The following is a 13,417-nucleotide window of genomic DNA, read 5'->3' as shown; positions in this document are numbered from 1 at the left end:
GTCAGAGCATTTTCCATTGATTCAAGCTCTTCAACTCCCGCAACCAAATATTCTAATATAGCTGATAATAGATCGATGCTCCGGTACCAACACGTTCAGCGCACTCTCCACCAAACAATGATCCGCTGCTGCTGCTGCTGCTACTGCTACTGCCGCTGCGCTGCGTTTAACCAGTTTGCCGAGTCCAGTGAGGGAAATCGCAACTCTCTGCTGTCTGTTCTGCTTCTGCACCGTACCAATGCCAATGCAAAAATGATGCCGTTCGCCGACTTACTTCTGATTATATACCAGAGCAAACGGCAGCAAGTTGTAACAAAGGCGGATCAACGTAGGGCAGAGAATCATAGACACGAAAGCAAGGCGGTACAACGTACAACGAAACCGTACATTGTTTGAACCAAACCGGTGTCCGGTGCTTCCTTAATGAAGAGCTACCAGTTTCTGCAGAGCAACCTAATATGAAGCATCGTCTTCATGCCACCGAAAACCAGTGGAAAGGCCGCAAAGCGCGATAGGAAAAAGAAGAAGAAGCCACGCCACTAGGAGAGCAACGCTATTTTCTTTCATTTAATGCCGACAGGGATGGCACGGCAACGGGCATGGCAGACGTGCACTCACAGTTGTGTGTGGTTGTGCCGGGTGAGTTTGCCAAGCGCGCCGTCTCGGAAGGTACCAAGGTATACCAGCCTATAGTAAATGTGTCTTGTCAGGCTTCTGTAACTATACAATTAGCCCTTTTTAGGGCCTAATATATAAATGAAGATGCAATTCGATTTTCTCACTAAACGCTTTGCCTCGAATTACGAAGTGGCGCAGTTTTCTTTTCAAAGAATTTTGCCAGGTAATGTGGCTTTTCCGTTTCATGCTTTCCAGAAAGAATCACGAAATGGCATAATTTTGCATATGTAGGTAGGTATATGATCAGTTGTATTCAGTAAGTATGTTATAGTACAGGACGATTATTCAATAACTTTTTCTGCTCATTAACGAGCGCTTTTATTGAAACTGTTGGAAATTGGTGTGGAACTTTTATATTTAATAATTTGGCTAAACTATAATGGTCTTTTCGACTCCATAATGGATCTGTTATGGGAAAGTTGCTGGAAAGAAGGCAACTTATTAAAACAAAATGAAACTGTGAATGCTTGCATCTGTTTGTTCATTTGTTACAATAACCTGATGCTTTTAACATGAGTTCGCAATATTTGTCGTAATGCCGTTTAAACATCTAATTACTGTACGTGTTAAAGCTTGGATAAATAAACTGCCAACTTGTCATGTGCATTTTTAAATGAGGAATATCATTCATGAGAAAAATCAATCCAACTGCTTCATATACTTGTTCAGTAGTTCTTAAAAGAACTGATTGTTTTCTACCAGATATTAATACAAATCGAAGAAATTTACTGCTTGGCAGCAGCTTTTTTCGGACCGCATTCTCCTCGGAACGACTTTTTTTGGCTTTCGATCGTTATTCTCGGTACCGATGCCCATGCGAAAATGATGTGGTTCCTCGGATTACCGTTGGTTATATATCAGAGCAAACGGCAGCAATTTGTAACAAAGGCTGATCCACGTAGAAAAGGGAATGGCAGAGAAGAAAATAAGGCGTGACTTTGTACGTTGTTTGAAGCTTCCAGTTTCTGTAGATCAAGCATCGTCTTCATGTCATGGCACCGACAACCAGTGGAAAGGCCGCAAAAAGCGATAGGAAGAAGAAGAAGCCACGCCGCTAGGAGAGCTACGCTATTTTCTTTCGTTTGTTGACTACGGCTCAGTCAAGCATAATATCAAGTTATAGTGAGTGTGGCTGGCTGCCGGGTGAGTTTGCCATGCGCGCGCCGTCTCGGAACATACCGAAACAGTCACCAAAGTACAAATACTCATAGTAAATGTATCTGGTCAGGTTTCTGTAACTATCCAACAATTAGCCCTTCTTAGGGCCAAATATATACATGAAGATGCAATTCGATTTTCTCACTAAACGCTTCGCCTCGAATTACGAAATGGCGCAGTTTGCTTTTCAGAAGATTTTGCCATGTAATACAGTTTAAACATGACTGGCGGCTCGTACGCGCATAGTTGATAAACTTCCAATTTGTCATGTTCATTTTAAATTGAGGAAAAATGTGAGAAAAATCAATTTAACTGCTTCGTCTACTTACTCAGCAGTTCTTAAAAGAACTGATTGTTTTCTACCAGATACTAGTAATGCAAATCAAGGAAATTTACATCTGGGCAGCAGCTTTTTTCGGGCCACCTTCTCCGCTGGAACGACTTCTTTTGGCGGCTTTCGGTGCCTTTGCTGTGGATTCCATTGGCTTAGTAGATTTTTGTTCGGGGGCAGCCGCATATTTACTCCAGTAGTACAGCTTTAATCGGAGCCGCCTTTACAGCAGTTAACAAATTTAATTTGTTATCGTCCGTTTTATCAACCTTGAACGAATCAGAAGCGCCTGCTCTCTTTGTTTGGACCAGCTTTTCGACCTTTTCGACAGCTACCTAATTTCAAAACCATTTTCACGAATGTGACCAAGCTTGAAACGTCACAATTGTGGCTGGCGGCGATTTACTTGAAGACGGCTTGCACCGAAGATCCGTTGATTATTCAGGGCATTGATAGCAGCGAAAACCATATCGTTCGCTGGCGGACGAGTCGATGGCTTCTTCGGTTTGTTGGCGTCTCGCTCAGTGAATTTGGATGTCTTCGATGCCTTATTCCGGAGAAGCAGCAAGCAGCAACAGCTAAAGCCTAACAATTTTCGAACGGATTCTATTACAAGGCGTAAACTAAATACAATCAAAGGAAGCTTAAACCATAGCTCATCTCGTATATATTTCTGTCATCTGTGCTTGGGAAGCATTGACGTGGGGAGGGAAAAAAAATGAAAATATTGAATTAATGAATGTTCGTCTAATATTTTCTTAATTATTACATGTCTGTTAGGGAAACATGTAATAAACTATGTAGAAATGTATTTTTTGAAAAATTTCCAATCGATTGATACCAATATCTCTAGAATCTATTGAGGGATGACTGAGTTATAAGCGTGTAAACCATAACCACTTTTCGTTACATGTTCCCTTTTCGTTTTTCTGAAGTGCACCCCAATATAGAAATCAAAGAAGTAGTCCTACTTCAAAAGGGAATACGGTTTGGAAGGAACAGGGGCTGAAAAGGAACGCTGGGGAGGGATATATTAAGAAAAAGATTCGATTCTCTTCCATGAAATAAATCTTGGGAGAGCAAACAGATGCGTAGACGGTTGAAGAAGAGAAGGGTGAGCTGACTGAGGAGAAGCCAGTAAGGGAGCGAGGAAGGTGGAACGTGAGTATGAATGTATGGTCCGCTATAACTCCGGAACATCTACACAGTTCTGCATCAAATTAGGCGCACAGGTTCCCTGTCATAAGAGAATCATCATGCGGGGTTGACAAAGGACAATCCAAATCCAATCCAAATCCAATCCAAATCCTATCCAAATCCAATCCAAATCCAATCCAAATCCAATCCAAATCCAATCCAAATCCAATCCAAATCCAATCCAAATCCAATCCAAATCCAAACCAAATCCAATCCAAATCCAATCCAAATCCAATCCAAATCCAATCCAAATCCAATCCAAATCCAATCCAAATCCAATCCAAATCCAATCCAAATCCAATCCAAATCCAATCCAAATCCAATCCAAATCCAATCCAAATCCAATCCAAATCCAATCCAAATCCAAATCCAAATCCAATCCAAATCCAATCCAAATTCAATCCAAATCCAATCTAAATTCAATCCAAATATAATCCAAATCCAATCCAAATCCAATTCAAATCCAATCCAAATCCAACTCAAATCCAACCCAAATCCAATCCAATACTAATCCAAACCCAATCCAAATCCTAACCAAACTAATTAGGCTAATACGTGCCACCTTTGACGGTTCTATGTCAAGCATCAGGATAACGATTGAGATATCGGACTCGTTTGTGGAGTTAGATGGTTTGAAGCAAAGAGGCAGACCGTGGAGTGTGCAATTCTACTTAGTTTTGAAAGGTGCTATTTGATGTAGCTGGAAGGGAACGTGGTAGCCTAGCCTCTCGGATGTCGGTCGCAACAAAACTCGCTATCTACAAGACTAATTTCGTGTGTACGCTGAGGGAGGAGCACTGAAGAGCTCATGGGGTATTCGAGTGTAAGGTTTTACGGTAAATACTTGGTGATAAATTAGAGTGTAGTGCAGGTGTATGAACCACGTGTATAAAAACGTGGATGTAGCCAAGCCAACACGCCAGACTACAATGGGCTGGTCACATAATGGGAATGCCAGATGAACAACGAGAATGCTGAAGTAGCGAGTGTTGGAGACAATTGGAAATTGGGAGCTGAAAACCGAGTGATGTGGAGGTGACTTCTAGATTCGGCTTAGAATAGTCAGGAATGCGCACAAATGTTTTTGCTTGTGGGTCTGCCCAATCCTTTATGGCTCTTGATGCAGTAACCAAAATAAGTTTTTGGATAGAACTTAGTCTTCCGCTAACAGGGAAAAGGAGTCTTTCGAGCCTCTGAGTATCTGTTATCCATGTTAAGTGGGCTCAAAACAGCCTCTAAACTCCATGTTTGGAGCGGCCGCTCATTATTCTTATACCAGAGTGCTCGATGGTCCTCCGGCAATACAGGGCGTTGGTTGGTTTCACTGTTAGCCGCCACAAGAAAAAAAACAATGCACAAAGAACACAGAACAAGGGTAGATGCATCGGAATAGATAATTGAAAAGAAAACGGACAGTTGATTGATAAACTCAGGATAAGAGTACTCTACCCAATAATAATCTAGGTGTTATTTCACTCTTATATTGATTTTAGTGACACAAAATCTGTCATAAAACGCAATATGAGCTCAATAAAACTCAAATCCTTACTTGGGTAGCGCTCTCGTAGGGGGTGTGCTGGAACAGTTGAATGCTAAGTGGTAGGTACGTTCAAGAATGGTCAATACGTGATAAAAAGAGGGATGATTGAATAGTAACTTTCACTCCTCGAATGTTCAGGTTAAGAAACAAGAGCAGGTTTTTCAACACAAGCATCGACAATGTGCAAGGCCGTCACCTCGGGAGTCCCGATAATGGCAATGAGGAATCCTTCACGCAGTTGAAGTGTGAACACGACCACTGCCCAAAACATGACATCAAGGATAATACCTGTTCAATACCTGTTTGCTTACAAATCAGTGATCGGAGTCTAATCCTTGTCGGCTTTGCTACCTTCAAGGAAATATTGTGTTTCTTCAAGCACAAAGCCATACACTAATACTCCTGGAGGTCACCAAATCAGAAAGAAAACAGATCAGCCCGGTAACGATTGACTGCCGCAACTTCTCAGACATTATCGACGTAACGGACCTACCGAAGCACTGACGAAGGTCAAGAAGCGTCTAAAACTCAACATTTGGCACTGACACCAGCCTCGGTTGAATCTCGCGAGAAAGCAGCAGCGTACCTTGACGTCGCTGCCGGAGAAGCGTTAGAATATCCGATCTACTAGAGAGGCAACAAGCTGGTCCAGGAGAAGTTCGCAATGCAGGCTACAAGCGCCACCAACTTTCACCAGTTACGAACAAATTTAAGGTTAAAATTAAAAAGACCAAAAAAGATTTAAGATAACTAGGCCGTCGTTGATGAACGGTCAACAATGGATCAAAGCTTAACGCTGAGGCAAATATTTCAAAAATGATGTGAAATCAGAGTACAGAGATTAGAGTACATAGAATACAGAAGCGACAAGGCACTCAAAAACCGCTAAATTTTGGATCAAAACGGAGAGTACCATCACAAATAAAGGCTACTCTCCGTTTTGATTCAAAATTTAGCGATTTTTGAGTTCCTTGTCGCCTTTGTAATCTATAGTCTCTGTAATACACAGTCCCCATTAAGCAACAAAATGAGTTCATCGACTTTAAAGCTGCATATGATTCAATCGACTGCCAAGAGCTATGGAACATTGTGAAATAAAAGGACTTTTGCAAGAAGGTGATTAGACTGATTAAGCCTACGATTTAATGGTATGCAGTGATGTGTGCGAATATCGAAACTCCCAGCGGTTTTGTTAAGATGATGGCCTGTGTGACGACTGGGGAGCTACAAAGTTTATTTATTTATTATCGAATCTGTACAAGACACTCTGACTTGGTTCTCTGCGGGCATAGAACGTGTATAATGCCGGAGGAAGACCTGCTAGTGATTGTAGGTTTTGAAATATAATTACTAACAACGGTCTTCGATGGTATACAGGAGAACCATGAACCATGAATTCGTGCAACTCTGCGGCTAGCCCAGTATCTAAAAGGTTATATACGGTAGTTAGGCATGCTCCAAAACTACCAGACAATGACAATTCAACATTTTTAAATCTGTCAATGACCGCGATCAAAATTACCTCACATGACGGTCACCTTGCCGGCCGGCAGAGCGGATAAGTGTTACTTTTTCTGCCCGGTTGGTCGCTTTCGGCCGATCGTAGAGCGAGTGTTTATGATCATGTTTCTCTCTACATTCCGGTGTAGAATTTTTATCACGACATAATTATCACTTCTACACTTGTCACCTCATCCGGGCGGATGGTGGTGTATAAGTTTGCTTGTGCTTTTTGCTTTTTTCTCCCTCCCGGGTTCGGTTGGTCTGGTTTTTCAGCTTCGCCGATTCCGGATTTCAGTGCGCCACAATCGAAGCCCAACGGGTTGTGTCAAGAGCCAATCCAAAAAGGAGGTGTTGATTTTATTATCTCAACCCCGAAACTAACCGATCCGGAAAAACGAACAGCATGGGGTAAGCCCAGTTTCTTCAACCCGAAAAACCGGCGTCAGGAGAGAAAAAAAATCATCGGACATTGTTGGACCGAAATAAACAAAATCAACCTCGTCGAGGAAAAGCAGTAGACAATCCCGATAATCGGGCAGAGAGATTTATGCGATCTTGTAATCGGAGGTGATGCATGCTCATTAATCAATTCAGTAATTAGAAGGCCGTTGTCGGCATTAGAATTTCCCAACCCCTCCTGGCCCGCCCATAATTGAGATGATTGAGTGTACAAGTCGGTACAACCGGTAACAGGCTGAGAAAAAAAGAGTAAACTTCACACAAACCTTTTTCCTAACTCTCGAGCACAAACGGTCACAGTCCGCCGCGCCAGCAGGGCCGGGATCTTCCGGGCTGACTAATCATCTGAAAAGATACGAAGAAAGGATGGAATTAATTAAAACATTACTCAAACACAACGTCGCTTTTTCCACCGGACGGCAGTAGCTGGCAATATTTGAAGAGAGCCGGAAAGGGATTTCCTAGCTCTATTCAAATATAACCTTTCGCTGGGAGTAGGTCCTGCAATAAGCAAATAACGGACAGGTTTTTACAGATTTTTTTGTGCCACTGGAAGGTTCTTCCAGCGTAGGTTGAGCGTACGCAGGTGTAGCCCGGTTTATGTTCCCTGGCAAGCGAAGATGGGTTAATTAGGCTCAAGTAATAGATAGTTATTGTCGAGAGGCTGATGAAAGAATGAATGAGAAAGCAGTTTCTGGTACAAGCTGGTGTTCGGGTCGGTTCGGTGAGTAAGAGATAAACTGCCTTCGCCTATCATGATGCAACGAAACGATGAACGGTGAATATGTTCAAGTCAGCTGCTTCATTATTCTATTAAGGGAACACTTTTGAAACTTGAATTCATGATCTAGGTTGATTGAAACTCCAATCTAATGAACGTTTTTCATTGCAATTTTCATTACCAAATTGTTCTAATGCACCCCGTGAAAACTAGCATTTTCCGCTACTACTTATGCTAACACGCTTCATTAGTATTTATTTAAACTACATTTTTTCGTAATAAAAATTTAATGGCATCATTTCCGGAACCACGACTGCTTTCGTCATACCGGCGACAGCTCAGTAACTACATGGCTGCCTTCTGCCGGCAAGTACCACTTCCACCATTGAGCATTCGTTCCACAAGGACGAACCATTTCAACCCCGTCACTCATCCAACCTGCATCCGTGTCGTATCCCGCAGACATTTAAAGCCATTAGGATACGGCTACCGACGACGTCGACGCCAGCGACGACAGCGCTGATGTTCCGTCCAAAAACGCCTGGCATCTCTTCCGGTTCTGTTGGCGTTCGGTTGGTTGGTTGGCTGGCTGGCGCCTGGGTCGTCTACATAGCGATAGCAGTTGGTGGTGCGCTGTTTTCACGTGGGCAATGAAACTTAATACAACTGCCATCAGCATTACACGTAGATATACGGTGCGGAACCGAAACGACTGCGACGGTGATGGAGTTTCATTTGAATAGTGCCGTCAAACCGTTCCCCGTTTGAAGCCGGGCAAAATTAAATATTTGTGCAAATTTTTCCGCGAGATGCATGATACTCTGCACCGGAACGAAGGAGCTGCAGCAGAAACTATTTTTCATAACCACGTTTGTTTAATGTGTATTTTTTTGCTTCCGTGTTTGCAGTAGAAAAAAGTGGAATTTCGCTGCATTTTTATCCACTACCAGCAACCGGTGGTTTACACTGCTCATGCGTATTTTTAATATCATACTAAGTGCTTCTTCGTTGAATTCCCGGCAATTCCAACTAATGTGAAAAAAGTTATTACACTTTCCAAACAAACCGGAAGACGCCAATTCAAATCGACAAATCATGCGGTTCAGCGAACCTTAACTTCCCTAATTCTAACGAACATGAGACGACCCACATGCATACAAACACACCACATCACAGGACACACCGTCTCAACTACTGAAAGTGAATGTCATGTCAATCAGCAATCAGTCTTCTCGAACCGCTCCAGCGATCTGCATTTTCCGTAATCATCCTACCACCATCGCCGCCGCCTATCATTAATTACCCCTAGCTGTTGGCACAACGGACCCCATACGTGGCGGGTGTGTGAACTGAACATACACAGCAGCTTTCGGCGCCAAGTGAGGCAAGAATTCACAAAGTGGTGACCTCCCGTGCCACGTACCAACGTGTGAATGAGATATGAGAATTTAATTTTCTGTCGTTCTTTCATCAAAATGCTCTTCCCTTCTTCTGGTGTATGAGCCTGGATTGTGAACCACCATCGCCAAGGCGTTGTTGATTCCTCTCAAGAAGCTGGTAGGTCGATGAAATGTTTATCGAATTGAAAATTAGGCACAAACACGCATTTCATGGGGGCAGGGTTGTTGCTACGTACGGCACAATACGGGAAACTAATTGCTCTGACTTGCAGGGTCAGACCGGGTGCTGACAGTGATTTGCAGTTTTTGTTATTAATCGAGGAGGAGGTATTCCTACTCTTAGGAGGACTTGGTCGTGGATTTTTTTAACAAACCAGTCTATAAGTGTATATACAAAAATTTACGTGAGTATGTTTGTATGCTTGTATGTATGAATGTTTGTATGTTTGTATGGTTGTATGTTTGAATGTTTATATGTTGGTATATTTGTATGTATGTTCCGTCATAACTCCAGATAACCTTGACCGTTCTCTAACTAACTGTAAGGAAACCAACAGGGAGGGATGAGGAACGTATGAATATATGATCCGTCATAACTCCGGAACGACTGAACGGTTTTTCATAAAACTTGGCACACATGTTTAACATTTAAAGAACATTAAAGAATCAGCGCAAAAGAGTTGACAAAAGGGGGGGGGCAGTCTCATACAAGGAGGGAGGAATGTTCAAGCGGGTAAAGAGATGTGTTTCTCTTGTATTTGGAACGATAGCTGAACATAACAGGAGGGGAACAGACAAAAGGCGTAGTCGCTTTCAAATGAAGAAAAAGGGTTTTGTTTGTTGCAATATGAGAGTTTACGTTACAGCAGATGTATAAGTGGCTGAGAGACAAAGGGACCCCACCACCCCAGGCAGGGATGGCACCTCCTCAGAAGAAAAAAAGAGAAGAGCAAAATTCAAACTGTGCTCAGTCTTCAACGCGATTTATTCTGCTCCGTTTCATTTTAACTGTGCTCTTTCTTGCTGAACGCAGTTGTATGAGCAACCGCACACTGTGCTAATCATTGAGGAGAATGTTAATACACTTTGAATACGTTGATGCGATGCGCTGACGTATGACAACTACAGGTAGTTTTAACATGGGTAGTGCGTTGAGAAAAAACGACGATTGTCAGTAGCGGTCATTGCCATCAGAAAAATATTAATCCATTAATGCAGTTGAATCATGATTCTTACATTTAGTATATTCAGTTGAGTTTGGCTGCCCGTGAACGCAACTGCATCATATGGTTAGGCATGTCACAACGGTTATTCACACAATGTTATTTAGATATGGCAACATTTGAATTCCCATACATTTGCTTCTTGACGCGCACCAACAGGAAAGTCCCATTATAAACAAAGGCAATTCTCCGCTAAGATTCAAAATTTAACGACTTTTGATTGTCTTGACGGCTCTGAGTCTATAGTTGCTGTGCGCGCACCGGTTGTTTTGTTTTCACCTTTACTGTTGTAGCTACCGAGAGGACCGGAAGCAAAACCTAAAGTTGCTCATTTAAAGAGCGCATTAAGAAGTTTTTCTGCGCGTCAGTTTTCCTCATTGTGTTTAGTCTGTTTCTCATTGTGTGGATTTATTTCTCATTTCTGAAAGCAGTTCTGCTCATTGTGTTGAACAAAAAAAGTTGCACTTTTTGCACAATGAGTGAGGAAATAACAAGCCTGACCCCAGGTAAGATCGGGCAATTAGCTAGAATTTTAATATTTTAGATCTCGATTCTATCCAGGTTTTTACGAGCCATAATTTTTGACATTTTAGTAACACATCGAATGTTTTGTTTCCACACGTTCACGGTAAAACCAAGGGAACGTACGAAAAAAAATCAGATGTATTGCTGAAATATCAAATATTATGGCTCGTAAAAAGCTATTTTTCGTTTATTTTGATTTCAATTTATACCCATTCCTACTAGCGTGCCCAGGCTGAGGCACGTGTCCCATCTTTTCTGTAAAATAAAGTGCAAGACAAAATAATTTTTGTAACCCACAAATCCGCAATTTTTAATTTATCAGAGATGGTCCGTCTCCTGCTAATGTCTATAAAAAGTAACAAATATAGGGAAAAAGAGACAAATTGGATAGAAGAGAGAGAGAGAGAAACCCTAAAAATAAATAAACTGGCATGAAAAAAAATTAATGCACAATACGATAGAATAGGAGAGTAAATGGGCCAAAAAAGAAAGAAAGAGGAAATATAGAAAACAAGCAGAAAAAAACGAGGATAAATATGAAAAACGGAAGAACATTAAGAAATCAAGAAATTAAGAAAAACAGGAGAAAATGATGTAGAAAGAATTTGAAGAAAATGAGGATAAACGGGACCGACAAAGAAGACAAAAAAGAGTAGAAAAGGAGGAAAAGAAAGGAGAAAATACGGAAGTAGAAATATGAGAAAAGAAAACGAGGAAAACGAGACAGAAAATGAAAAAGCATATGAACACGAAAGACAAATGGGTACGGAAAAGGAGGAAAAGCAGGACATAATAAGAGGAAGAATTAAACAAACGAAAACGAAGAACAATAGAACAAAAAACGAAAACTGGAAAAAACTACAAAAAGACAAAAACGAGACAGGAAGAAAAGGGAAAACGGGCCGGAAAACGAGGAAACCGGAAGAGAAAAGACGAAATACAGAAAAGTAAAAGCATGAATCAGAAATAGAGCGAAAAATGAGACAGGATAAGCAAAAGGAGAGAAAAAGGACTCAGGAATAGGGCGAAAAATGAGACAGGATAAGAAAAAATCCAGAGAAAGAGCAAACAGCAGACAGAAAAAAGGAAAAACGAGAGAGAAAAAGAGAGCAAATTATAGAGAATGGAGAAAAGAATGGAAAAATTCAGAAAAGTATTCGTGTTTCTCGGACGGACTAAACAAAGAGGTGAAGTGAAAGCGAAAAAGCATCGAAAAGAGGAACAGACGAAAACGAAAAACGATGATGGAAGGAAATAAAAAGCGTTGGAAAAAGACGAAAACTGAAAAAGAAAAAACGGAAACAGGAAAGAAAACGATAAAAAAACGAGTAAAAAAACAAGAGAACAACAGAACTGAACAATATGGACGAACAAAACGCAACAATGAATCAGGAAACTTGGGTCGGAAAAAAGGAAAATGCGAGAAAACAGGTAAAGCGGGAGAGTGAAAAGAAAACGGTGCACAAAAGACAAAAACGCAAAACAAAAACAAAAAACCGAAACAGAAACGCGAAACAGCAAAAAAAAAGACGAAAACTGGGACCTAAGAAGAAAATAAAGTCGTAATGGACCAAAAAATGCCAAAAACCGAAACAGGCAACGGAAGAAACGGAAGAAAAAAGACGAAAAACGCAAAAAACCAACAAGGCCTCAGGAAACGAGAGAAAAAGAGGAAAAACTAAATAAAGAAAGGAATATTGAGCAAAATACAAAAAAAAACAAGAGAAAAGCGAAAAGGAGAATAGAAACAAAAGGAGAAAGGTGGGACAAAAACGGGAAAATGAGAGAAAAATAAGAGAAGGAAAAAAGAAAATCGGCGAACAAAAGGAGAAAATACAGAATTATGGGAAAACGAGAAAAAAAGAAGAGTAAAACGAGACAGAAAAAAATTTAAACGGAAGATAAAAGGAAACAGCAAAGTAAAACGGAACGAGACAGAAAAGGATGAAAAGCAGGACACAATAAGAGGAAGTACGGAAAAGACGAAAACAAAAAATGTATTCTAAGTAAGCTACGGACAGCAACGCAACGCAGCAACAACGCAGGATAGTAAAAAGACAAACGCAGCTCGCTTACGGTTGGCGCTCGGAAAACCGATAATCGTAAGAGTGAAATAATTAGTTTGATATTCTGAAGATGGCTGAATAGGAAATCAGTAAGCAGAAACGTAAAGAAAAGGGAAAATGTTTTCATCGTATTCACCGAAAAATATCAATTTTAAATTGCACACAAAACTTACTTTATAGTATTACTTATATAGGAGAGCGAAAATAGACGAAAGCGGAGACCAAAAACAGTCAAAAAGGGCCGGAAAAAGACAAAAAACGAGACAACAAAACAGAAAAACGGGCTTGAAAATGAAAAAAAGAGGACTTAGGAAAATGGCGAAATATGGGACAGAAAAGATAAAACCCGATTTAATCCACCTAGTGGTGAAAGGAACCTTTGTTATACGGTCTTACTTGGTATTTGAGATAGAAATCGACACGTTTTCGGAACATAATTCATCTATTGGTTAACGTTGCGTAATGCGTTGGTTTACATAAAATTTTTGAAAATTGAATAAGTTTACAAATTTTGAACAAAATAGGAACACTTTTAAATTTTGATAGATCCTTTTTTCATGTAATTGCTGAGTAAGGATAAGTAAGTTGTTATTAATTTGAGTAAGTGCAAATAAAA

The 13,417-nt window shown here is 40.8% G+C and overlaps 1 protein-coding gene across 1 annotated transcript in view; it reads right to left on the bottom strand.

Moving 5' to 3' along the window:
• LOC128737484 (insulin-like growth factor-binding protein complex acid labile subunit) overlaps positions 1–13,417 on the bottom strand; it is a 553,799-nt gene that overhangs the window by 354,610 nt on the left and 185,772 nt on the right. The window contains exon 2 of the mRNA XM_053832125.1: positions 7,133–7,211. The gene's annotated coding sequence lies outside the window, so the exon portion shown is untranslated. The remainder of the gene's footprint in view (positions 1–7,132; positions 7,212–13,417) is intronic.

This window comes from Sabethes cyaneus, chromosome 2, assembly GCF_943734655.1.
Source record: "Sabethes cyaneus chromosome 2, idSabCyanKW18_F2, whole genome shotgun sequence".
Taxonomy (NCBI): domain Eukaryota; kingdom Metazoa; phylum Arthropoda; class Insecta; order Diptera; family Culicidae; genus Sabethes; species Sabethes cyaneus.
This window is presented reverse-complemented; position numbering and strand designations above follow the sequence as displayed.